At 45.4% G+C, this 26,391-nt stretch overlaps 1 protein-coding gene across 7 annotated transcripts in view; it reads left to right on the forward strand.

Annotated features, from left to right (window-relative positions):
• The window catches only part of TSHZ2 (teashirt zinc finger homeobox 2), a 202,290-nt gene that overhangs the window by 82,665 nt on the left and 93,234 nt on the right, over positions 1–26,391 (forward strand). Inside the window, exon 1 of one of the 7 annotated variants that reach the window (XM_086853325.1) lies at positions 15,619–16,276. The exons of the other annotated variants lie outside the window; for them this stretch is intronic. The gene's annotated coding sequence lies outside the window, so the exon portion shown is untranslated. Of the gene's footprint in view, positions 1–15,618; positions 16,277–26,391 lie in introns of those variants that run through there. 7 annotated transcript variants of the gene reach the window in all.

A 26,391-nucleotide genomic window follows, 5' to 3' on the forward strand; every position in this document is an offset into this window, starting at 1 on the left:
GCTCCCAGAGACCTTGTCCCCGTGCTCCTGAGTGGGTTTGCAGCTCGCTTGTGGAGTTTCAGATCAGGGCACACAGGGGCTGCCCCGGCCTCTGCCCCAGTGATCCCCTGGTACATGGTGCTGTCTGTGCTGGAATGGTTGGAGCTGGGCTGTGCTTGTTGTTCTCTCCTCCATCCCACCTTTACACAGGGGCTGCTGCTGCTGCTCCATTTGTCCTGGCAGAGATATGAAAACACACTTCAAACTAAGAGCTTGATCTTTATTTTAATTTGTCAGTGGCTCCTCGGACTCCCACCACTCTTCCCCCTTTCCTCTGGTTGGAATATCTGTTGGGCAAGTAACTGTAGTAATTTCACTGCATCACACCTTCAATCTCTACTCAGTGATCACTACTTCTGCCATAAAAGAGTTGGATTTTGTGCATTGACATCACAGGTGGACTTGATAGGTTGAGCTGCCTGATGATTCCTATCTTTCCTCTTTCCATAGGAATCCTATTCTTAATTTATAGAAAGACAAAAATCTGTCCATGCAATGAAAATGTGCTGTGATCTATTGGGCTACCATTGATGGATGATGAAAGGCTTGATATTAATGCCCTGAATATGTATAATCCTGAGCCAGCCATGGTGTAGGGTCAGCAATCATTCACTTCATTTGATACATTTCCTCACACTGACTTAATGCAGAGCATGAAACCCTACTGGAGCCTTACAGAGCCTAGATAGTGGTGGAAAATCTGAGGAATTTGCTCCAAAGTTCTCCCTAGGCTATTGCTGCTGATAATCAGCATCTAAAATGTGATGAAATTTCTTTTGTTAACTTTGCCTGCATACTTAGTTGTATTTCACATCACTTTGGACTCCTGATTAGTTTTTTGTACACACAACTGTACACATCAAATTCAATAAATGTGCAGGAAAGGCAGCATTATCACCCAGCTCCTTTTGAAAATGCAGCCTCCAGGGATATATTCCCATTGCAGCATGTGGAGATTTTGTCACATGACATACGTTAATCTTTTCAGAACCCTACAGCTGAATCACAGGCAAAGCTCTATAAATGTATCCCTGCACTTCCACAAAGACAAGCCAGAATCTTTCTTGGGGTCTGATTTTTTCTACCTTCATTTCACAGAGGGTGTTTACCTGGCAAGATTTTGTAAATAAGGACAAGTTCTGTGCCTAAGGGCGGAAGAAGGGCTCATTTATCTTTGTCTCAGGGGACCATGGCATTGTGTTTGCTCTGTAACAAAATCCGGAAAAGCCTTTGGGACCCAGTCCCACAGTTGGCTGTGGAGAGCAAGGGTGGATTTTACCCTCCCAGTAATGGTGGTGAGATATTGTGGAAGTCTCCCCACTCAGGGATTAGGGGTTGTCACACTCCTGTTTCTCTCCTCCTCGTGCAGTCCTCAGGAGAGTCGCCTTTCTCAGGACTGTGAAATATTCTTTAATTACTCAGCCACCACTTGGGCTTCCATTTCCTCTCCAGCTGCTCTGGAGAGGGAGAGTGGCAGGACTTAATTCTCTTATCAAGAAGGGCATCACAGGGTAAAAACTTCTGCACAGTTTTTGTCAGAGCTCTGAGCTTATTGTCTGCCTGCTTGGCAGAGAAGAAGTGGCTGCGTGTCTCAGGCAGCCTAAGTGATTTGCCTGCAAAAAAAATTCCTTGTGAAAACATGAGTGATTTTAAAAGAAGCTTAAGGAAGACCTGTCTGACAGAAAATGGGTTTGGAATTAAATTTCCCCATTTCTCAAGTGTTCTTATAGCCAGGATTTCAGTTCAGTTCCATCACTGAGAGAAATTAAATCAAATGTAATTGTGATACGTCTAATCCGGGCTCCCACCACAGCTCCAGGAAAGTTGTCCAAGCTGATTTCCCAGGCTGGGAGGGTGCTGGGGTGGATCTCTGAAGTGATATCAGTGCAGGTATGTCTGGAAGAGCAGAATTTGCACCTTTGGGTCGTGGTTTAAACGTACTCAAGTCACAAACTGCAGAGCCACTCAGACAGCTGCAGCCTTTGCTCTGCACATTGCAGCTGCTACTTAAAAACTACTGGTTCCTCTCTCCTGCCTCCCTTCCTGCTCCAAGCAAGGGCCCCTGTACAGCCTCATGACAATGTCCTGGTCAGCTCTTTTCTGTTTAAAAAAAAAACCCAACCAAAAAACCAACAAACTTGATTTCCTGTTCTGGTGAGCCATATATCACTGACGCTCCCATCTGTGCCGTTTGTCTGTGACAGAATGACAGGTGTCATTTATCATTGGAGCTTGAGGAAGCTGTGGGAAGAGGGATTGAAATTTTTTCTGGAAGCAGTCAGTGTCTACAGACTGCCAGATCATTAAAAAGGGGGCTTTCCAAAGAAAGCTGTGTGTAATGTGATTGCACTTACTGTCAATGACAGGCTGAGAGAAAGAAGAAACATCAAAAAAAGAGAGAGAGGGGGAAGGATCGAAAGGGAGAAAGGGAGAGAAATGAAGTTTCTGCCAGGGGCATTTAAAGCTACAGCACAACAAATGCAGGAACCTTTTTTTGGTTTGGTTTCAATATCTGCATACTAAGTAAGGCCTTTGGAGATTTTAGCTCAGCTTGGAGTGCCAATAAGGAAACCAAAACAGGAAACTTCTTTAACAGCACTTATTCGCATCACATATTATTTAGGGCACTGTAACAGAGTTTGTACTTTAAGGAGCGTGTCTCAAAGCACAATGACTTAAGGCTGGAATAGGAGCTAGCAGAGACAGGAAAACCTATTTGGTCTGCAGCTGAAGCTCCCAATAAATCAAAGGGCAGAACTAAGACCAGATACAAGGCCTTTTTTCAAAAAGCAGACATTTACAACGTCCTGTTTGCATAAGGGCATTCAGGAAAAGCAGCATAATATCTTTATTTCAGCACCACCTAGGCAGCCTCTGGTTGGGGATTTGAGCTGAATCTTTCTTTCTACTCATGTTAAAGAATGCTTCTCACAATTACAGCAAATTGTCCTCCTACCTGAGGTACACAAAACCAAAATTAAGACTTTGTTCATTGGGAAAAAACCCCAAACTTCTAACAGATATTAAATGTTTTAACAACATAAAGAAACTGGGACAAATTTCCTATTATTTTTTGTTCTCCTCAGGTGAGCTGGATATGTTTGTCCCATGTCCTTAGCACAGCTCTTTCTGCTGGAGCTGTATGATGGGACAGGATTCTAATTGATGTAACACAGAGAGGCTGGGGATTGCCAAGGGACTGCTCAGGAGCTGGTCACACGTGTTAAAGGGTAACAGTGCTTAGCCTGGAATAAGTCATTTCAGTCTGTCTTGGGCTGAGAATCTGTGGCTGTAGAAAATCTCAGTGTGAGTTACACAACTGAGAGCCAGCAGACAAATCTGGCTGAATCCATAACCCAGGGATTCGACATCAAACGTGAGGGCTCTGTGAGTCTGGGCTGGAGACGTGACCCAGGGCACGGACTTTCTCCTCAGGGCTCTCTTTAGAGTGATGGGTTTTCCTGCAGGCCTTTGGGAAGGACAATACAGAACAAAAAATAGAGGAATTTTCACAGTCCTTTGCACAGAGTGTGTAAGGAAAGGGAAAAATCATCTCCCTGTCTTCTGCCACCAAGCATGTCCATGGAAAGACAAGGAGAATCCATCTGTGCTGGATAAAAGCAGCATCTAATGATTGAGGTTCTCCTGGGGAAGTCTGTTTAGTTCCCAGCTATGCCAGAGGATCTGTGAGTGAACATTTTCTCCATGTATTCAGTTTCTGCTCTTTCCTATCTCCTGCAGAGATGTGAGTTCCTTAAGACAGGAACCATGTCACAGCACCTTGAACACATCGTGTCCTGCGCAGGATGTCCTGCTCTGAGCTCGTGTTTCTTCCTGCAGCTGCAATACAAAGACTGCAATTATTATTCAGATGAAAAATGAACATTCTGCCTTGTGCTTAACAGTTCAATAATTCCTAGCAGTTGCATCTATTTATGTAGGTGCTGATTTACACCAGTGTTTGTGGAGAGCATTCCCTGGAGTCAGAGCAATCCCACACAGAGCTAATGGCTTAACACATAAAAGTGCTAACACTGTGCAACTGGGTGATGGAGTTGTTACATGTGTTCCCATGTAAGTTTGTTTGTACACCCTTCCCAATGTGTTAAATGCCATTATATCATTCTTATCATCACCAAGCTCAGCATCATTCTTTCCCGGCATTGGAATTGCAGAGTATGTGTGCACATGGATAGACATATCTCCATGTATACACACACACACAGATAAACATCTTTGTACATAAAGTTCAAAACCATTTTTACCAGGTGAAGACAATTTTTGCCTGACATTTGATTCTCACCAGGCTGGACTCCAGGTAAATGTGCTTTTCTGTGTGAAGGAGATCGGGTCAGAACTGCTTTAAATGTCATCTCCCTAGTGCAAAACAGATATCCCTGTTTTCAGCAGCAACATGAAGGGAGCAGAATATAAAATCAGGCCTCAAAGTCATGTCTGTGGTTCTGTTGACATTTCTGTGTGTGGGGTGACAGAGGCTGGCCCTGTCATTCTCAGCACAACACCTGTACTACTCCTGTAAACTCAGGGGTTAAAAGCTTACCGGGAAATATTTCCTGTGAGTCCACAAAAGTGGATGGTGTACCATGGACACACGGATCTCAGAGGAAACTACAGCAGGCAACAGGTATCAGCCTCTTCTTTTAGGATATTTTTATTAAAGTTACTTCCAAGACTCTCAGTTCTAAAAGAAAAAATGTAAGTTGTTGCTGGTGTGGTTTTCCTTTGAGAAAGGAGTTGCTGCACACAGAGATAAGGTTCTGCCTTCTGGCCAAGTGGTTCCAACAGTGAGATCTGGGTAAATACCTCTGTTCAGCACAGCTGGGGTTTGAGACTAAGCACTGTAGTCTTTACTCAGCCAATCCTACTCGAGTTTTACTTTGAATGTGCAGTTTGGGATCACAAAAAGTAGCCCGGGGTGCACAGTAAAGGCTTCTTTAGGCCAATGGTGGAGAAATAGGACCAAGATATAATTTATTCCCAGGAAAAGCTGAAATGAAAAGGGGATTCAAGCTCAGATTTGGAGATGTTTTTGGGGTTGGAACCACCCCACCTCAGGTGGCTGTGGTGGGCCATTGTCACCGGACTGTGTCACAGGGAAAAATGGCTCTGCAATGGCACCTGCAGGTTTATTGAGACTGTCAGCAGTTATACCCCAGCTCCAGACCTCTTACATCAAATGTGTGCCCAACATTGGCTGAACAAACCTGAGTGTAAGATTTATACAACATTAAAACCAGCTGGAACACAATCCTGCAGGTGAATACCCCCTGTTTGGAACTGCATCATTTTCTCTTCGCTGGTAATGTGTTGGTGTTGCAGGGGACATTTGGTTCACAGCAGATTTCTCAGCAGTAGCTGAACACAGCCAGAATTTCACAAATTAAATCCATAAAAATCTTACTTTTATTGGTAAGAGTCTGGATTAGTTGTATTGATAAAATTACCAGTTAAGAAAAAATCAGTAAAATTTGAGATTTGTAATACAAATTGTCACATACACATATGCTCTAGGATCTGTCATACGTGCTGATCCTTGAAAATTAGGAGGAATTATACCATAATATGTGATAGTCTTCTGCCTTTTGGTCTTTATTTAATTTCTCCGCTACAGAAAATGATTTAAACTGTAAAAACAAAAGAGGGGAATTCATCAATATGTACATTGTTTTTCTCCAGAGATTAAATAAAAGTTTGTGCATGTATTTACATTTTTCCTTCCGTAGTATATACTGTCCAGTTATATTTGGAATGGGACTTCAGAAAAGCTGCAGAGGAGTTAATGAGAATAGGATGTTTGTACAATTCTGTAAATATTGGTTTATATTTCTGGGAGCAGCTATCATATATCTTGAGCCTTTCTTTCCAGGCTCACGGCTCTCTTGGACTCTCATTTAGGTTAAACCTTTGGCAAAAGTTCAAGGAGCAGGGAAAGCAGCTGAGGATCTGGTCCAGTGGGACAGATCCAAGAAAGCTCTTAGATTCTGGGTGTGCAGCTGACAGGGCTTCCAGGAGCCTGAGCTCCAGGGAGCAGAGTTGTGCTGCCTTCTAAATGTCTAAAACCTCCAGGAGCTGAAGCTTTAGCCAGGATGGCCAGGATGATCCCACAGAGGGTTCATGTGTTCCTCAAAAACATTCCCTGAACGCACAGGGAAACCAGAGCTCAGATTTGTGTCCCAGTGTCTGGGAAATTCTCTTTCTCCCCTTCTCTATAAGGCAGCATCTGAGATGATATTTCCCTCTCTCTCTCTCTCTTGTTCTCTCTTTTTGCTTAAACTCTGTAGGGCAGATGTAAAGGTCAAGCCAATTGATTTGTCTGGGTAGCAGGGCACTCTCAGCGGAGATGCAATTCACAGTTTCATAAAGTCTGGTGGTATTGGCTTGACTCAATGTTTGTGAGGAGAATCTACAGTTAGGGAGACCTCCATCATTGTTCAGAGCATCTCTGTAATTTGTCTTGAAACGATTATATTTCAAGTTTCTTGCTAAAACAACTCAGAAATGCTGGTAGGTATGTTGGGGGGAAAAAGCCACTAAATACCTAATCCATGTTCCCTCTCTGTGTAACTATCAAATGCATCTTGTTCACTTTTATCTTTGTCACAGAATGATTGACATGCAATATCTCAGCTTGACACTTTGATATTGGTGATCAGAGCAATTTGTTTCAACCTGCATGCTAAACCCTCAAGGTTAGGATATTCCTAAAATATAAACATAAAGGATGGATTACTGCTATCATTGCCTAGTTTATAATGTGTTCTTATCAGCCAAGGGCTGGTATTGTAAAAGAACTGATTTGTTTCTGTAAGTAATTTCTGTGTCCATTTTAACTGTACATTTCTTCTGCTCTTCTCTTGTAACACTGAGTTATTCCAAGCCTGTTCATAAATACAGAGATGGTGGAAGTAAACTGGCCATATCCTTGAGCTCCTATGTGCTTCCTGATGTACAGTATGGAATGGGACTGGTTTGGCAGCAGACAAATCACATTGTCAGGCTGATGAGAACAGTTTGCTTCTCAAGGAGAACATCGGTGCTCCTTTTCTATTTTGTCACAGCACGTTGTTCCTTTATTCTTCACCTTCAAATACACCAAAATGAATGGTTTGGGTACCTGAGAAGTAATGTGTAACATCCTTCTTTATTGCCTGGGTTCACAGTTTCTTTGGTAAATGCTTTTGGTCTCTTTCCAGCAGTCACGTGAAGCTTTAGAAGGTGTCACTGAGGCTGGAGGAGGGTTTATCAGGCTGATGTTGAGTTAGAAGAGACCTTAAAGATCATCCATTCCACCCCTGCCATGGGCAGGGACACTTTCCACTATCCCAGGGTGCTCCAGTTCCCGTCCAACCTGGTCTTGGACACTTCCAGAGATCCAGGGGCAGCCACAGCTTCTCTGGGAATTCCTGTGCCAGGGCCTCACCACCCTCAGAGAGAGGAATTTCTTCCAAAAATCTACACTCAAGTCAATCCACATCTGTGAGGCTGCTCAGTGGCATCATCTACCACTGAGGAACCTTCTGTGCCTCAGTCTGTGAAAGCTCTTGCTGTTTTCCTTGTTCCCTTATATGAGGTTAAATACTGAAACCTGACTAATCAAAGTGCCTGAGCTGCCGTGGATCAGCTCTGGGTGCTGCTGCCACACTGCCTGTGACCATTCCACACTGGGATGTTTCCTGGACAGCTGGGACTGCTGTGGGGGAACCATGGAAAAGCTGCAGAGTGTCTGGGATCCACAGAGGGTCCTGTTCCTCCTCCTGGGATGGACACACTTTTACAGCCAGCTCCTCCTTTTGTGATATTTCCCTGCTGTTAAAATTAGAAAACTCTGCTTTCTGGTTGGGAAGGAGGGCCAGACTTGTCAAATACAAGGTAGTTTGTAAGTGTAACACTATTATTTATATTGATATTTTTAGCAGTTTTCTGGTGCTCGTTGAGATTTAAAGCCAAGAGTTCTTTGAGTTCCCCTGTCCTTTGCTGCAAATACCCAAGCACACAGCTTCCCACACTGGATCATGGCAGAGAGGCTTTCTCCTGGTGTGCTCAGCCAGATCTGCCTGGCTGATATGAATGAAGGACATGTGGAGGTCAGGAGATTTTGTCCCCATGCAGCCTCTTCCCTTATCCTGCCTGTTTGTGTAGAACAAAATAGTGCTGCACTCTCTGTGTGCACCTCCTTCCCATCACCGATTTCACTTGCGCTTAGCAAAATGCTCCCAGATCCTCCCGAGTTGAAGGTGCTATTTAAATGTAAATTATTATTTACAATATCTTATGCTTGATATAAGTTTTGGGGAAGTTTCATCTTTACACTTGTTTGCAGCAGCATATCCTTTCATAGCTATAATTTATATGCAAAGGTTTTCCCTGTCCTATCACACGTTTTCCAATATGTTTTGATGAAGTCTGAATAGTTCAAATTGAGCTCCAGCATTGTGCATTTTATTTATTTCCTATCTCGTTTGTATTAAGTTTTGTCATAGGTTAGGGCTTGCTTTTATATTCCAGTAAGAGAGGATATAGAATATGTGATTATTCAAGGTCTTTGTTATTTATATATCCTGCATCCCGTGTGTGCTGCTCCGGTGTCCAAGTGAAATGCAGGATTCTATTTTAATTCTCATGACTGTATGTGATCATTAACAGCCACTGCACCCAGTACAAAATAAAAATGCAATTCCAAGAAGTGTGCACATAAATAAATATAAGTGAGCGCGTAAAAGAATGAATGAGATAAATTGGTTCTTTTCAAATATCAAACTTATCTTCAGTTTAAGGGAGGCATCCTCTGTGCTGCCTCTGCTCCAAATGGCACTTTAAAAAAAAATTAAACATAACAATAAAACAGAATTCATTGCTTTTAATAACATTTTCAGCCATGTGTTGAGGGTGGGCTCCCTTTTTCCATTTTTTTCCCTTAAGATTGCAAATTTGAAAATAGTAGGAAAGGTCATAACACATTGAGCATTGCCTTGCTATTTCTTTAGCACTTCTGAATTTCAGTCAGCTTGGGTTTGTGTCTGTGCTGAAGCCCTGCAAGCTCCAGCCCGTTCCTATTCCTTTTCCAGCAGCAGTTGGAAGGGGAACCCTCGCCCCCTTCTGTCCAGACACTTGCTGGGGTTTGGATCCCATTGCTGTGCCCACCCTGCTGCCATCCCTGCCCAGGGAAGGGAAGGGCTCCTCTCTGCCATGGGATCCATCAGCTCACAGGTTTGGATCCCATTGCTGTGCCCATCCTGCTCCCATCCCAGCCAGGGAAGGGAAGGGAAGAGCTCCTCTCCAACATGGGATCCATCAGCTCGCTGGCAGCTGGCACTGCAGCAGCCAAACACCAGATGCAAGATGAAAGCTCCCGCTTGTGTTTCCCTGGAAAAGAGGAAGCTCGGTTTCCTCCCTGTTGTAGAGATCTCCTGGGATGTCTCAGCAGCAGGGAGGGGGTTCCAGGGCCACTGATTTACAGCCCATAGCAGCAGGAACGTCCAGTACAGCAGTGAAAAGCAGGTCACTGTCAATCCTGGGCCTTTTGGAGAAGCTCTCAACTCTGGAAGCTGCTCCAAGCAGTTTTCACTCCACCTTTCCAGTTCCTTCCTCCAGTCCTCTTCATGGAATGGCCTGGCTTGGAATGGACTTGGAATTCCCTCTGGTTCCAGCCCAGCCCTGGCAGGGACAGCTCCACTGTCCCAGGCTTTTCCAAACCCATCCAGCCTGGCTGTGGGCACTGCCAGGGATCAGGAGCAGCCACAGCTGCTCTGGGAATTCCTGTGCCAGGGCCTGCCCACCTCCCAGGGAAGGATTGATTCCAAATATCCCACCTAATCCTCCTCCCTGTCAGTTTGAAGCCATTCCCTGTGTCCTGTCCCTCCATCCCTTGGAAATCCTCCCTCTCCATCTTTCCTGCAGCTCCTTCAGGCACTGGGAGACCACAGTGAGGTCACCCCAAAGCTTCTCCTGTCCAGGTGAACAATCCCAACTGTCTCAGCCTTTCCTCATCTTAATGCCTTTCCTTCCTCTCCATAAACCAGGAATAACAGAGCTTCCATACCTGCCCAGACTTGTCAGCAGGAGGAATCCTGGAAGCTGGGGCTACCTGGTGGGACAGGGACAGGGACAGGGACAGGGACAGGGACAGGGACAGGGACAGGGACAGGGACAGGGACAGGGACAGGGACAGGGACAGGGACAGGGACAGGGCTGTGTCAGGAGCAGAAGTGGATTTGCTCAACCCTCCTAAATGAAAGGCTCACAGTAACTTCCTGCTACCCACCACAGAGTGATCTCTGGCAAAATAAAATACAATTCCTACAGCAAGGCAATAAAAACACCTTCTCTGACGCAGCCTCTGGGGGCTCAAATGATCATAGAATGCCAGGCTTTTCAAACAACGTAATTACTGCTCAAAAAAAAACCCCAAAAAACACCACCAAATGAGAAATAATAATAATAGAAAAGGCTAAAACATACTCCTCTTCTAGCTTAAGCACAATTTTTGCTCTACCAGCAGACAATGAACTCCAGTGTCTGTGAGCAGGCAGTCATCTCTGACAGCGCAGGGCTTCTGCTGTATAAAATACAGTATTTATAATGTTTCTGCAAGTGTCTCTTTGATTGCATTATTCCTTTGTCTGACCTATACTTTCAGATAAAAGTGTTTTGCTTAGAAACTACGTAATAAATCAAGTGTAGGAAACAGACACGTTCCTTTTCTATCAGGGACTAAATGTGAAAAATGGTTTCAAAGAAGCTGAGGGTAAATGATGGAGTTCTGTTACCAGTTTTGCCTTTGCTGAAACAAAGTAAAGGTAATGTACAGGAGGAATATCTCAGGGTCACTGCAGTCATATGTCAAGTGCTAGAATAGTACTTTATTTGGCAAAGAGATCAAAGAAAAGCTTTGTGTTATTTTTCTTCTGTATGCTGAGGAATGGAAGAGGTTTTCTCCCCTTTTATAGTTACTAGAACTGTAGTTTCCCTGATCCGAGATGAGATCACCCAACTCCAGGATGTGATTACATTTCAGTAGTTAAAAAAAAAATTACATAAGTACTAAGCATGATTTGACCTACCTTTCCTGTGTCAGACTGCTGAAATTATTTTACATTTATATAAATCCAAGCTGCTTTGCACCTTTTTGTAGCTAAAATAAATGCTACCCTGGGAGCCAGGGGTCTCATGGTGGACAACTTACTGCATGTTGAATGTGTCACAGTAAATCTGCAAGAGGTTTTAAGCTGAAAAGAGATTTTTTTTTTTCCCCTTAGAAGGCTAGAGGAAAGTAAGGAAATTAATTTTCAAAGCAGAGGAACCAGAAAAATTCTTTTTCATATCCTGATCTTTTCTGCAAGCACCATGCTGAGAGAAAAAAAAGTAAAACAAGTTTTAAGTGAAATAACCACTTACTGAAACACTTGCAGAGACAAATCCTGAAGTTATATAGGCTGCAGTGATTCTATTTTTCAAGCTATGCTTTCGAAGGTGCCATGATATACTGTGGTTGTCTTTAATGCTACAGTTAACATATATTAAAGAAGTGCTGGTGTCTTCATCCTCTGCATGTGCGTGATGCTCTCAGACTCTCGCTGTCCTGGTGGCTTGGAGCTCCAGGTCTTGCCTGTAGCAGATGAATGCTGGGAAGGATTGTTCCCCAAGATCAGTGTGGGATGAGGCTGCCCCATCCCAAAGCCCTGGGAGCCCTTTGGGAAGGACAGACAGTCCCTGTCCCTCCCAAAGCATCACCCCCCACTTGTGTGCTGGGACTTTATTTACCACAGCTTGGGAAAGGAGCACCCCCTAAGAATTATTCACATTGTTTCACAGAGCTCCTATCTCACATCTCATTTTTTTTCCCAAAGGCTGATGAAATTAATGCGAAGTGACAAAAGGAAAGGAACTCAGCTAACGATGTGGCTGAGGTCAGGCTTGAGGAGCGAGCACAGTGGGTTAAAACACCAACACAGTAATGTAGGTGTGAGCAAATGAACCGTCTAATAAATAATTAACAATTAATTTTCTTCTGTCTTTTATCTTTACCTCTTTTTTTTTTTTTCCCCTCTACTTTTCTACTCCTTTCTTCTGTTTTGCATTTGCCGTGTTCCCGCAATTAATTAAAAAACAAAATCAAAGCGAGGGGTTACAAAGTTCCAGTGGTGAAATCCTGCTGGAATGAAAAGTTCTGCTTCTCCGATCCTATTAGTTTGTGCTGGTGTTGAGGGCTGGCTGTGCATATTTTATGGAGCAGTGGATCCCAGCACAGCCCTGCTGCTGCCGAGCTGGGAAGCTTTGTTTTAGAAATCTCCAATGCGATGTAGCCGCAGTTTGTGTCATGTTATATTGTCATATGACAAGACATGAACCAATGTAAGCCAGCAGAATGCAGCACAATGCATTGTATGACTTACACCTTGTCAGGTTTTTTGGCTTCAGAAAGAGCTTTTTTCCCTAAGGTAGTAAGTGATGCTAGAAAAAAATCCCCGTGTTACCTAGGAACTGACAGGTGCCCCTATTTTCTGACTATCCAAATTAAATTTAATCTGGATGTGTTTCCACACGGCAAATCTAAATGTTGCTTTACTTTTTGTCACTTCCCGATTGGAACATTAGTGGCCTGCTAATGTGATTAACTGTTTGCCTCAGGCAGCTCAGACTGGGCTTTGTCCCACTGGACAACTGATGAGCTCAGCAAAGTTTAAAGCTCCCTGGCTAAGAAGGGATCAGCATCTCAAACCTGTATCCCTGCCAGGGGGGCTGGAGCCGGCCAGGGGGGACAGGAGACATCGCTGTGCTGGCACTGAGCTGGGGACAGGCAGCCAGGGATTGTCTGGGGCACCTTATCACACTTTGCCTTATCACAAATGCAACAGCTCAGCAGTACTGTGGGGTGCAGAGGTGTGCAGGTGTGTGGGTTACAGGTGTGCAGGTGTGCAGGTTACAGGTGTGCAGGTGTCCACATGTCCAGGTGTGCAGGTGTGGAAATGTCACTGTGTACAGGTATACAGGTGTAAAAGTGTCCAGGTTTCCAGATGAACAGTTGTCAAGGTGTCCATGAGTCCATACATGTGCCCATGTGTCCATCCAGGTGTCCATGTGTCTATCCATATGTCCATGTGTCCATCCATGTGCCCATGTGTCCAGGTCTCCATGTGTCCAGGTGTCCATCCATGTGCCCATATGTCCAGGTAAACATCACATAGCACAGCCCACTGCTGTTACTGTTAATTTTTATGGGTACCTGCTGTGTGGGGTTATGTGGATTAAAAAAAGAGGAGTTTGCTTTGTGTATTTCTAATTCTGGGTGGTTGGTACCAGCTCAGCCTGCTCCTAGATTGCCCAAAGCCTGCTAAAATCCCAACAATGAATCTTTTATTGCCCAAAACACCAAATTCCAGCAGCACCATACGCAGAGCACTGCAGAGAGCTCCATATAGCATTGCCACTCCTGGCTGGGGGGAGGAGGGGGTGTGGGAAGTATTATAAAACAAATTATATCTGCTGCTTTGAGCAGTCACCCTCAAGTTCAAAAGTTCCCTCTGAGTAATGCTTTCAGCATTGTTTCCTCTGAGGGGAAGAGGAAACTCTTCCAACCCTTAGGAAACATTGTCCCCACAGAGCTTGGTACTGTATAGGGGTGTCAGAGCTAGTGACAAAGATTCCATGGAATTGCTTCAAGATTCCACAATTTTTAAAGGGTTAATGCAGGGACCAGGCACACTCACTGTGTTCTGACTCTCGCTGTGTTTTCAGAGATAGCAGAAGTACCACACCAAATTCTACACCAAAAATCCACAAATCCACACTGGGTGGATTTTTCTGCTGGCAGCAGGAATTCCATGGTGTGTGTTAGCAGTTAAACTCGATTCCTTCATGGAATCTCCTACACTGGGGACAGCAGAGCAGATAACCTGATGCATGTTGTGAGGAGTTACAGCCTTATTTACCCAGCACACTTTTGGTCAAGCTGGAATTAGACCAGCATCATTCAATTCATTGAGAGATTTAGGATTTTTTAGTATTATTATTTTTATTTTTTTTTACCTGGTTGAAGTGAAAACTCAGCAAATGCAATGAGAACATTTGGAGTTGTTCATGTCTGTCTGAACTAAGTGCCACCTCCAGGAATTGCTGGGACACCTCCAGGGATGGGCACTCCAACCCACCCTGGGCAGTTCCAGTGCCTGAGCTCCCTTTCCATGGGGAAATTCCTGCTGCTGTCCCCCCTGAGCTCCCCTGGCCCAGCCTGAGCTGTTCCCTCTCCTCCTGTCCCTGTTCCCTGTGAGCAGATCCCAAATCCCCCCCGGCTGTCCCCTCCTGCCAGGGACTTGTGCAGAGCCAGAAATTCCCCCTGATCCCCCTTTGCTCCAGGCTGAGCCCCTTCCCAGCTCCCTCAGGAATTCTCCAGCCCCTTCCCAGCTCCCTCAGGAATTCTCCAGCCCCTTCCCAGCTCCGTTCCCTGCCCTGGACACGCTCCAGCCCCTCCTGCAGTGAGGAGCCAGAACTGGACTCAGCCCTGGAGGGGCCCCTCACCAGTGCCCAGCACAGGAATGAAAAAGATAAAGTAGAAGTTTGTGGAAAATGAAGAATTAGTGCCACTAAAGGCTAAAATGGTCAGTATTTATCAAAAAGCAGCAGTGCAGCAGCAGGAAAACCAGGAAGTCGATATTCCTGTGAGGGTGCACTGGCCTGGGAGGTGACCATGCTGAAGGTGGAGCAAATCTGTGTCTGCCCAGTAAATACCAATTTATCAGGCACCTTCTCCTGGTCATTCCCACCCTGCAAATACAGCGCCTCTCCAACTCTCCCCTGGCAAAGGCAATTTTAAAACAAAGCAGAACAAAGAAAAATGTGTTCCTGATATAATTATGCCTTCTGCAACTTAAATTCCAGGCACTCAGTTTCATCTCTTACTTAAATGTATCTGTGTATTTTAATAGGAACATTCAGCTATGCTTTTATTAATGCAAAAACATTAAAGCACTATCCCTGAATACTAAAGCCTTAAAGGGCCGTTTCAAACAGAACCTGTCATAAAATGTGCTCTCAAGCGTGTCCCCTTTAAGAGATTCAAGAATTAAATGTTCCCGTATGTGAATTTTATTTTGTACAGCACATTTGCTTTATGGCTACAATTAAGTTAGATGTGCCGATAACAATGTCTGCTTTCCATTTTAAATCGCACATTTCAGACACTCTGCATTGTTTTATTATCTAATCCACATGCTTTTAATTGCAATTATGGTCCCTTATGAGTCCCTTGGGAGGGTATGATTGCAATTAAAAATGTAATTTAAATGTTAATTAATTACATTCATTTTCTAAACTGGGAAAATTTCATTTATTATTTTCATGTGTTGTGCACTTATCCTAAATGCGTTACCTTCTAAATGTTTCTTTTTTTTTTTCAAATTAAGTGTTATGTTTATAAAACAGGGTGTTTAATACGCTTTAAAATTTTGTTAGGATGTTTATACAAATTATTACTTTAAATTAATTGTTTCCAAGCTCCGTGCTCAATTTGTATTTGTCATGCAACCCAGAATAGAGTTGGGGTTTATCTTCAGCTCAAATTATGTTCACATGAGAACCAAAAAAGTTCATCAGCAGTCTGGACAGTTCCTGTGGGTATTCTCAAGCACGTTTTTGGGCAGAAGAGGATTTTTTGGGGTGATTTTAATGCCTTTGCTGATTTTCTTCCTGTGATTCGGTAGGATGAGGGAAAGAGGCTGAGCTCTGTCGTCGGCAGGAGCAGCTCAAATCTCCCAGCAGGTTTTGCAACAAGTGTAACAGGCAGGGACAAGGAGCTGCTGAAGAGAGAAAACAGAATCAGAACTTCTATGGAATCCGATTCCGTAGAAATGATAAAATAACAAAAAGTGCCGCTACAAAAAATAAGTTATTTCTATCTTATTTCTCTCACCTTCCTTTTAAATATCAACCTGCAATCCCAGTGGCCAGGAAAATCAGCTCTTAGCTGAGAAAGTGGGGATTTGTAGGGAATCTCCTGACCTTAAGAGCCAAGGATTGATGAAAAATTATCAGATACATTCTGAATGCTGAGCAGCCAGTGTTGCTCTGTCAGAAACCATCAGAATTCCAGTGTTTGAGATAAGAAAACTCCTTGAAATCCTTGAAATCTTCCTGTCACTGTCTGGCTTCGGACACATCAGCACCTGCAGACCTGAGCCTGGAGGAGGGGGCAGGAACCAGGTCCAAGCAGCAACCAAGTCAGGTACGAAAGGTTTTGAGTCACTGGCTTCTGTAATTAAAAACTGATTAAAGATATCCTGATCTGTCCTTTTAGCTTTGCAAAATATATTCTCATTACAAATTTGTGGTCAGTTCATTAAAAAATAAAAATAGAAACTCTAATTTATTTTCTCTGAGAGCATCACAGAACAAACCAATTAAGTCAGGAAAATTTGGAATTATGATGTTCTGATAGACAAGCAGCTCCTCTGAAGAGGGAGATGAAGCTAAAGGATACAGCTGAAAGATTTTTATTTTAAGCACTGCTGCCAGTTGTGGCTGTACAGACACTCCTGTGGAAGGCTTTAAGCATTAAAAAAAAGAGTGAAGTTTAGCTAAACTGAAAAATATTTATTTTTCACTGGTGCAAGGCTGTTCACACAGCCTTTTGGATTGATTTAACTAATTGCTTAAGGATTAAAAATGGAAAGTATTTTCTGTTGAGTCAGTGCTGAGGGATGCAGGTTTCTCATGGAGAGCAGGTACCTGCGCAGGCACAGCAGGGCACGGAGCTGCTGGGTTGGATGAAACATTTCCCAGGTGCTCCCAGGAATTTCACCCAGCCTGGAGCTGCTGGGGATCCCTGCAGTGCCCAGTGTCCCCTGGGCACCTCCATCTGGGCTCCCATTTGTGCCCTCTGTGCCCCTCACATCTCCCTGCCTTTGCTGCTCCTCGCAGTGGAAAATGCTGTGAAGGCAGAGCAGCTTTTGTGTCCTCAACTGAGGCATTAAAACAGCAAAATAAAGGAGAGGAAACAGAGAAAAAAAAAAAAATCCAAAGAGAAAAATCCCTCCTGGTTTTTAATTTGTATCATTAATATCAAGGACATATTAATTAGTTCATAACCAGTCTGAGTCTGTTTTGTATCTTCGTATAGAAGTTATTTTTCCCCTTCCCCTCCTCTCCCCTCCCTAAACACAAATATTTCTGAAGTGATAAAATCCTCTGAGTTTTTTTAAATTTTCATTGATCCTTGAATGCTCCAAAAAGTGTCATCCCAGTAATCCCAGTGCCCTCCAGGCTGCCAGGAAGGGCTGCAGGACCCCACACAGCTCTCCCAAGTGGCACTGCCCCACTCCAGCCAAACCTTCCCCCCTGCTCTGGGGGCCTCCTCAGAGTTGCACAACTCTGGAAGTTGCTGCATCCATTCGGGGATGCTGCGGTTCATTTTGTGATGGGGAGATCAAAACAATTACCTGACTCCTGATAACCCTCATTGACTATCTATTGAGAGAATCAGCTCCTAAATAAATTACTATTGTACTTTTAAAGCTGTGCGTGACATGTCCTACTTACTGCGTGACCCAGATAATTTCCATAAATTAACCTCCTTTACCTTCCATTTCCTCTGCCATCCTGCTGTTACCTTCCCACAACTGCTCCATCACCAGCAACTCCTCCACTGGATGGAGAAGACAGCGATGCTGTGCTGAGTCTTAAAGTGACATTAAGAACTTACCTGCCTAAGTGTTCATTTGCATCTTGCTCACTAGACTTGTCATGGAGCTGGGGAGATAATATATTATGAGATGTGTACTGAATTAGCTGTCAATTGTAGTGAAGCTCTCCCTTAACTGTGTGAGGAGAAAGCTCTTGAATGAGCCTCAATCTTGCCTTTTTTTTTCTTTTTTTTTTTCAGCTGAGATGTTTCATTTTAGTCACCCAACCCCAGCCAATTTTATAAAGTCTGCTGTCAGCTGTGACCCCTGCTGAGGACTGGCAGGGCTGAAATAGTTATGCTGCCTGATGTCATTTGTGGCAGCTCCAGATCCCACTCCTGCTCCGGCAGCGCGGTTCTGTTCCTGCGGCACCGCCCGCCGCAGGATCAGGGAAAACAGCTAAAAACCACCTCATCCTCAGCTCTCTGTGCTGGTTAAACCAGCGAGGGAGGCTGGCTGAGGGTGAGCACGGCCTTTCCACGGGAGGGTTTGGATGGGCCGTGGGAGCAGCTGGAAGCGCAGAGAACCTCGGAGCAATGGAAGCCTTGTCAGGGCTACGAGTCCCTGCTTGTGCTGATGTGGAGTCAGGGCTTCTCCCACACCCACGGAGCATCACCTGCTGCTTCATCACTGCTGCTTCCCGGGATTAGCTCGGCTTGGGAATCCCTGTGCCGTGCTTGACAAGCAAAAAGAGCAAATCTCATTCTCATCCTCGGGTGCCACCTCTGCACGTGCACGGGAGGCGCTGGCCCAGGACAACACTGCAGCAAACTGGTTTTTGGTGGAGATGTGGGCAGTGCCAGGCTCCCCGGGCAGCCCTCATGGTGGCTGGGATGTGGGAATGGGTGCACCTTGTGCCTCAGGTACATGGCATGCCTTCACACCCTGCAGAGAAGGGTAGTGTGGAAAGGGAGCAGACACACCTCAAACTTGGAAGCCCCAGCTGTAGCTGCCTGAGATCACAGTGTGCTATATTCTTTACACGCCAAAGAAAGTTTCAATCCTGGAAGACTCATACTTTATCGTCAAGGTAACCAGAATAGGTTCACCAACAATTTACGTGGCTCTTAAGTCTATTTACATGCTTGTTTACTTGGCTTTTCTCTGAAAGGAAGAAAGCAGTTACCTTAGCAACTGCCTCCTCGCAGGGTGCTCGGGCTGCCGTGCTGGGGAGGAGCCTCTGCCAGGAGCTCGCAGCCCCCTGGGCACATCTGCCCGACCCCAGCCCGGGCACTGCCGGCCTCTTGGGGGTTTGGGCCGCATTTGGCATCCCAGAGGAGCGCTGAGATGTGTCTGTGCCTCCTTGGCTTTGCTGGAGCCGTGCCAGGACAGTGCCGAGGCAGGGATGGGGGAGCAGGAGGAGGCAGGGATGTGATGGGAAGAGGGGCCAGCCTCCCTGGGGGCCCATTTTATGTACCAGGTGTCACCAGAAAGGTCCATTGCTCCAGTAACCGACCCATCTGTCCCTTGGGATCCTGCCTGTCCTGGCAGGAAAAGGTTCAACAAAAGAGATGAATGCCAGGATGGGATGTAGGGACATGCTGGGGTAAGGAGTCATTAGCTCTGCTTGCAAATTAGGAGTTGCTGCTTCTGTCCCTCCTCTGGTCCTGGAGTTTTGTTCTTCATCAGCTTCTGCTCTGCCCACAGCACAGAATCTCTCTCAGTGCGAGAGCAGGGCTAAATGAGATGCCAGCCATCCTTTTTCCTTCCTTGCTTTTCTTGCCGCAGAAGATTCTGACCTGAACTGCTGCCTGGACAAACTCCCAAAAGTTCAGCAAACTCAGTCACCACTCAGGCTGTGTTTGTGCCCTCGTTGTAACAGTATTTATGAGAGAGTTGCTTCATCAAATACCCTCATTTTATTTGCTTTCCATTCTCGTTTTATTTTAATTTGATAACTGCTTAGAGACTTCAGTCTGACTGCAAGGCAACTCTTATTCTAGAAAATAATTCAATTTCCGTGAGTGATCAGGGCCAGATTTTTTAGGGTAGTTACACATCTTGAGAAGAAATTCTAGTAGGATTTTCAAAAGAACCTCAGCAGATTAAAGCCTTGATTCTTTTTTAACCTGCTTAAACACTTGTAAAATTGCTGCTAAGACTCTACCTGCACTTCAACCTTCCTACTTACCTTTGAAAACTTGCCCTTTTTTAAAAATATATTCTCCCATCTCCCATTTCTCAATTCCATTTCCACCCCTTTTCCCAAAATCCTGATGTGACAAGCCTCTCTTTAGGGATTTTTAATAAAGTGACTTACATTATTTTCATCTCTTTTAATGTCTTTATTCATTACATTATTGCTCTATACAAATCTAATTTATCTTGCTCTTCCTTTGGAGCACAATCCCAACATGCTGTTGCCAGCCCAGTTCCTACAAAACAGGTCTGCTGCACTATCCAGCACTGTTGCAATAATTAGTGAGTAATATCGATAATAATTGCTTTTTACAGCTTTTTAGCACTGAGATATTCTCCTCCCCTTGAGCCTGAGTGTGAGGCAGACTAATGGCCTGGTTTCTACAGCAAAAGACTTACAGACCTGGAGTTTCCAGACCATTTTTCAGCCTCCTCCAGAGGAGGAGCGTGTGCTCCAGAGGGTGACAGGCATCCTTCAGTCCTGGGGAAAGCCCCCTGTCCAGCCTGGCACTGTCCTGACCCTCTCCATCAATTCCCTGGCTGTTCCTGGAGCTGGGAGTGGTGGCAAGAGGAGCTCCCTCCAGCAGTGCCAGCGTGCAGAGAGCTCGGGGGCTGGTGTGCATCATCCCCCTCACAAATATCCATCAGCCAGCAGAGAGCTGGGTGTCCTGAGCAGAGAACTCCAGGAAATCTGCTGACTCCTCCACCTTTTGGGCTGAAGGGATTATTCTGGTTTGGCCTAATCTGTGCAGCAGTGCTAAAATCAATATTAAACTTGGCCTGTGCCTGTGCCTTGCTCCTGCTGTGAGCACATTCTCCAGGCCACACGAGCACTCCGAGAGCGCTCGGATTCCGTAGCGGATCTGGCACCGGCAGCTGGTGCCTTTCCACGAGGAAACACCCGGAGCTGAGGGGACATGTGCACAGCATCCTGTGCCTCCTACCCTGCTTGTCATGTTCTTCATCCAAGGCGAGTCACTCAGCCAGGCAGAAAGCAGCCTAATCCCAGCACAGACTGAAACCTTTGGGAGAGGATCCCTGCAGAGCAGAGCAGCCAGCAGCAGTGCGTGCAGAGTGAAACACGGGAGACAGCCGGGCTTTTCTCCTGCACTCGTGTAGCAGGTTCTCTCTGGCTTCACGCTGCCTCCAGAACAGGAGTGGGTGTGTTTTCTTACTCAGGCACTAATGACAATCAATAATAAAAACTATTTCCCACCCAAAAACTTCAAGGGCTTAGCCAAAGCTATTTAAAAAGAGACTCCCACTTTTCAGGATGTCAGGGAAGTGAGTGGCCCCAGCTCTGGATTTGTTTCTGTGCCCAAACGCCATTAACTGCCAAGTCCTAGAGCCCCTCCTTCCCCACTCTTTATAAGATCTTACTGTCAAAGGGTTTTCCCTCAGTTGTGTCCCACTCACTCAGCCATGCCTGGTGGCTTTTAGGATATCCTTCAGGACCACTTGGCTGATCTCCAGCTGCTCCTTTACCTTTGTTGCTTTGTTCACACTTTCTCTTCTCTGGCTCATTTCAGTTTGAAGTTTCCAAAGCACTTCTGAGCAATTCCAGCCCCTTTGCCAGATATTTCCCTTTGTAAGCTGGAGCTGGCAGTTTGGCACAGAGGGACCCAGCAGAGCTGCACATCATCTGTGAGATGGGCAGGATTCCACCACTGGAGCCTCCCAGGGGTTCCCAGCCCGGCAGCTCTGCCTGGGGGTTACACCCTGCAGGTCCTGGAGTCAGGCTGGGTATGGCCTGGGATGTGTTTGGGAGTTTGCTGGCAGACTTGCCATTGGAAAGTCGATTTTGCACTTCATATTCCCCTGTTTAAAGTTTTTCTCTGTCAGCCTTTCCCTCTTCACGATCATTTTCCAGGGCAGCAGCTATTGCTGATGCTGCTTTGGAAATGAACGGCAGGGGCCTGTTTATTCAGTGCCACTGAAAATGCCCCTTCCCCTGCAGGTGTGCACAGTGGTGTGGCCCACTTCATCTGCACTGCAAAGGTTTGGGACCTCTTCTATTCCTGTGATGAGCTCAGGCCAATTAGTAACCACAAACCTCCTCATAGATGTATTTCCCTGTAAGCATTCCTTTCACTGAGGCTGTAAGGAAAGCCTAGGCATGGCTGCTTATGTCTAGAAAGAGCTCAGAAGTCATTATCCTCTTTCTAGTGCTGTGGGTGACTCTGGGGACAATTTTGTGTTTCTTTGGTGGCAATTCCAATCCCTTCTTTCATACTTCCTTGGCTGTACACGTAGTCTGGAGATGACTCCTGTGTGACTTACACCCTTCACAAGTCACCTTCATCCCATCACCTCTTGATTTTTCCTGGAGGAGGAGGAGTGATCAGTGCTTCCAGGGATGGCTCAGGAGAAGTTTCTGTGGCCAGCTGTCCCAGTGCCCTGCCTCACCCTCACCAAGCCATTTGCCTTGGCTCTGGCTCAGTCTCCCCATCTGAAAGGGATAGGAACATTTGCAGAGTATTTTGCATTGTTATTAATTTTTCATGGAGTCTGTGAAACGTGGTGAACACTGAGATGCCATAAAAGTACAAAGTATTATTGGTTTTATTAAACTCTGGAGGTGGAAGTGGCTGGCCCATAAAGTGCTTCCTCCAGCAGTCCTTCAGTCTTTCTGACCCAACCCAGAATTGCCATTCTGCTTCTGCAGAGGGTTCATGGGTGTGTTTTAAATAAACCCAAGAGCTGGAGGAGCCCCTTGCAAAGGAATGAAGCTGATGGCATCTTAAATTTTTCTGATTTCTCTCAGTGTAAAGCAGAATTTCTCCACATGGCGGTTCCCCGGCAGCTCTGGCAAAGTCACTTGCAATCGGCCCTGTGCTCTTACCCTCCAATAAACAGGAGACACAGGGCCACTATAATGGCTTGACAATACTTGCACACCCTGGGGTTTTGCTGCTCTCATGAAGGGGAAAAAAAAAAAAAAGAATGTCATGGACAAATGAATGTTGACAGTGGCCATACCAAACAATTCAAGGAAAAATTGCAGTTTTATCCGTATTGCTGCTGCCTTTGTCAATACTTTAAAGATGGTTCTTATTTCAGAGCAGGTATTGATTGTGTATAGGTTGGGCCCCCGGTTCCATTTGTCATTTCTGATATTATGGCGTGTTATCGTTTAAAGCTGTAATGGGAGAGGTGGCTGAGCTCAAAGCAAGCTGGTTGTCTGAAGCTTTGATAAATGGCTAGATGGTCTTCGTTTCTGCAGCAGTGAGCAGTTGGCTGCTATTTGCTTTACCTTTTATCCAAGAATAACTGTGTGATGGGTTCTGGAAGTGAACAGTATCATTTTGTCAGATGTGGTTCAGAACTAGCCGGGTGGTCCTAGCAAAGCAGCTGAGGGATTTTTAACACCCGACAGGATGTGAGCAAAGGCTCTGGGTAAATCTGAAACAATTCTGGCTCCACATGGCTGCTTTGGTCGAAAAGTTCTCAGGGTTGTTTTTTAAGGTGAGAGGACAGGAAATGCTGGGGGGTGGGGAGGGGAGGGGTGGTGCTCTTAAAAGCAGTTCTATTCATATGGAAGGATCTTAGCAGAGAGATCAGAAGACAATAGGTGGATTAGATTTCTTTGATGAATTTACAAACTTGCACATTTTTTGCAGATCTAAATGAAAGGTCTGCTCCTCAGATGCAGCAAATGGCCCCACCCGGGCTCTGCAGAGCAAGCTGTACAATGTGCTGGGAGCCTGCAGCACCGGGCACACTGGGATGCAGCACACTCCGCATTCCTTCCCTCTGCATCACGTACATTTCCCGAGGTTTTGGTACTGCTTTTGTGAATTCATATCTGTTTGTCAAACTCTCACAGTGCAGGGTTGCTCTGGAGCTGGGTTTGGAAATGGCAAACGCTCCCTTGCCCAGTAACACACAGGGAATGTCCTGGCTTTGCAGAACCCCTTCTGCCATACTTGGGGTCACCAAACCAAGACACCCGTGGATGCTTCATGTCCTGATTCTCCTGGGTCAGGCAGGTTAAATCTGATTTGAGTTTAGCCTGGTGCAACACCAAGATCTGCTTAAATTGCTAAACCTGTCCCAAGCCAACATTTCTCAGCAAATGTAGGCAGGGGAACGCACTGGAATTCTGTCTCCCTGCTTTGACAACTCAGCTGTAATAACCCCACACCCATTGCCAGCGTGGTTGGATGGGGGGAGCGTTCAGTGAAGTTTTGGAGCTCTCCTCCAGTGCTTCTGAATCAGCAGCAGAGTCTTTACAGGTTGGCTCTTGAGCCTTCAGTACCTACCCTTCATTAACCTGATAATCTATGAGACACTGCTCCCCTTTCCTGCCTGGAGTAGATTGAAATGGGAGCTCTTAATCCTGCCACTGAAGCTGAATTGCTTGGACAAGTAGCAGCAGATTGATTCCACCAGTTCTTTCAGAGAAATCACAAAAGGCTGTTCAAGCCCCAGAATAGCTGCAGCTCCAGCACAGCTCCCAGCACTGAAGTCAGGGGAGCTCTGCCTTTGTGTCCGAGGAGAACAGAAGTTACCTTTTCTGGCATGGAAATAGAAACAAACAGAAGGGTTAGAAGTCACTCCTGCAATTCTTAGTCCTGCAAGCAGCACAAAGTCCCTGTTCTCTGTGAGATTTCTGTTAGCTCTCAGCTTGTGATAAGCTGTATAATCTGCAGGAAAAGTTGATGTGCGTTTGTAGGACTGACAAGATAACGAGGACAACGAGCAAATAGAAAAGAAACCAGCAAGTTGTTAAACCTCTGCAGAAGATACTGGGTCTCTGTAAAGTAGGAACCACACTGAACATCCCCTCTCCCTCATGAGCCAAATCCTGCCTTTGGGGGCTCTTTGGGAAGGTTTAATCAACTCTGGAGCCTCTCTTTGCTTGTGCCTGGAAAAGCATTGCCAAGAGGAAGATTTCTGAGTGTTCAGTGCAGCCCAACAAATGGGCTGTGCTCGTTGTCTGTCAGCATAACATCACCTCAGGAGACCTGGCTCCCCTTTTCTAGCCCAAACAGGAGCAGATAATCCTCAGTGGTGGTGTTTTGTGTAACACCTCACACCTCCTGTTGGGCTGCGTGTGCTTTAAAGGTCACTTTGCACTCTTCACACAGACTGGTTGTGTCCCTGGCCGAAACATCCCTGCTCAAAAATCTGTGCCTCTCCAAGCCCCAAAGATGACTGAATTTCAATGAGGCTTTATTCTTCAAAATGAAAGGTGCTGTCTAACAGTAAAATATTGTTCTATTAAATTCAGCCCGTGGCAGATCCACTACTGAGGGCTATTGAGGCAAATAAGAGCAGGGTGATGGCAGTGTGTGGTCATAAAGTTGCAATATTCAAAAATGTAGAAAAAGCAGGTTGTCAGATTTCAATAAAGCAGTGGAAATGAATAGATACATCTCAGAGCTGGTTGCTTCCTAGTGGGATGGAATTTGAATAATAATATCACACTTGAACCAAGCTGGGGCTGGATTAATGGCTGGCAGAGGCTGAGCCCCGGCGTGGTGGAGAACACTGGAGGTGTTCTGATGACACCCAGAGCACTTGTGCTTGTTTGCACACAGGACAGCAAAACCAGGACACGAGGAAACAGGGAATTATTGCTTTAAGCTGCAATTTTCAACAAAGAAATCCCGCCATTGCAAACTGTCTAGACCTTTAAAAATAAAAGATGTGCAGTATTTACAATGCTCTTCAGTATTCATGAGGCTTTGCTGCTTGTTGTAAGGCGAGATGAAAACAATACTCAGTAGATTTTCATAAGTGACACACAACTGTAAGATTGATAGATGATGTGGATTTAATGTATGTGGAGTTCAGCACCAACATAAAAGCTGTGATGTGCCCAAACACGGGGTTTATTAAATTCCTGTTTCCTTAAATGATCATCCAAAGCCTTTCACCACTTTCTTCTAGCAGAAAATAAAGGGAAGAAGGTAAGAAAAAGGAGAGGAGGTAAAAGGAAAAAAAAAAATCCAACCAAGGGATTCCCCTTGGTTTTGGTAGAGAATTACAATATCGGAACTGAAAGAGACAAATATTTAGACACTCTCTCTGCATAGAGATTAATGTGAGAGTCAGAAATACATGGAATCCACTTAAATTGATGTGATTTAGTTATGAATGGTTAAACATAAGTATTCTCTGTCAAATGCCAAAACCTATTGTATTAACTCTTCCCTCTCTCCCACCCTCCTGTGTGGCCTCAAATCTACCGAATTCTTCCCAGAGCCCAGAGGTCCTCTGTGCTTTGGGGACAGGGCAAAGCACAGAGATCAGCCTGGGTGGGTCCATGACAGCTCCCTGCTGAAAGAGGGGGAGCCAGGGCTCAGCAAACTGCAAACTGCCCTTCTTTGGAACATCTGGGGCACAGCAAACTGCAGCCTGCCCTCCTTGGGCACATCTGGGGCACAGCAAACTGCAGCCTGCCCTCCTGGGGCACATCTGGGGCACAGCAAGCTGCAGCCTGCCCTCCTTGGGCACATCTGGAGGATCCAGGGCTGGAGCTGTGCTTCTTCCAGAGCCAGCACTCTCCTCACAC

The sequence above is a fragment of the Cyanistes caeruleus genome, chromosome 16 (genome assembly GCF_971803275.1).
Source record: "Cyanistes caeruleus chromosome 16, bCyaCae1.hap1.1, whole genome shotgun sequence".
NCBI lineage: Eukaryota > Metazoa > Chordata > Aves > Passeriformes > Paridae > Cyanistes > Cyanistes caeruleus.